The sequence below is a fragment of the Manduca sexta genome, chromosome 18 (assembly GCF_014839805.1).
Source record: "Manduca sexta isolate Smith_Timp_Sample1 chromosome 18, JHU_Msex_v1.0, whole genome shotgun sequence".
Lineage (NCBI taxonomy): Eukaryota > Metazoa > Arthropoda > Insecta > Lepidoptera > Sphingidae > Manduca > Manduca sexta.
This window is the reverse complement of record NC_051132.1, coordinates 13276511-13277624: the sequence shown is the minus strand read 5'-3', so window position 1 is coordinate 13277624 and position 1114 is coordinate 13276511.

The window sequence follows — 1114 nt, the reverse complement described above, 5'->3', positions numbered from 1 at the left end:
CCTTCGTAGTGGAAAGAATTGGACAGAGGTCGTCAGAATTAAAGTAAAGATAAACTCTGCAAGGGTCTTTTATTTTTATTACCAGACTCAAACGAGATGTAGATTAAAAAGTAACATGCAGAAGTAGACACTCGACTTATATACATAATTTTACCGTGTAAACAATCAGAACAAGCTGCCTTCGTTTAAGTTTGATGCTTGTAGGCCTTGCGGCGAGTCGCAAATATAGAGGACTATGGAAATATTGTCGTTAATGTAAACACATCTGCCCGTTTACAATGTTCCTAAAAATACGACTTGTAAATGGATGTTTAATTTTGATATTGGTGATCGAGAGACCAATGCGACGTGTGTGTCTCAACTAATTCCAGTACATCGGGAAGTTGTGTATTTTTGCCACATTCCAAGCACATTAGAAGTTGTTGTGCAATATATTGCTGCAAGAACTTACTAGGCTAAACATAGCAAGATACTAAGTAGAGTCGTCCAGCTCTTAACAAAGGATGCATGATGTCGTCCACACACTATTATAGCGTTGGAATATTGCATCGTTCTGACTTGTAACGTCTATATTATTTTATGTAAAGGAACCAATACGTCGGTAAAAGCTTATGAATCAATTTGTGTAAATTTGAGTTGGTACTCAAATTCAGTAATATTAGTAATAAATAAACTCTATAGGTAATGATATGTTTGTCCGTGTTTTATAATTAAATTTACTTTCATCCTTAAAAACAGAGACACCCACTTAGTGTTAGAAAGAGACAAATAATTGTACCTAAAGACAGACTAGTAGCATAACGATTTAAATGATTACATTCCTAACTTAAATAAGGATATTTTTTTAAATTTTCGCTTCTGACACTCAACTTACTAATATAAAAGCGAGAAACAGTTATGAAAATTGCAAAAATCCTCAAACGAACGACACCACACGCCCAAACTAGTGCAGTACATACACTCAAAGAAATTACACGTAAAAATATGGCTACCGAGTAGCAATAAAAATATATTTGATATAACTGCGGGCGTTAGGGTCGGTGAGGGAATACGCTTCTGAAAACATCACTTAAACATCTTTACAACTTTATTGATTGGATACAAATATCCAGGA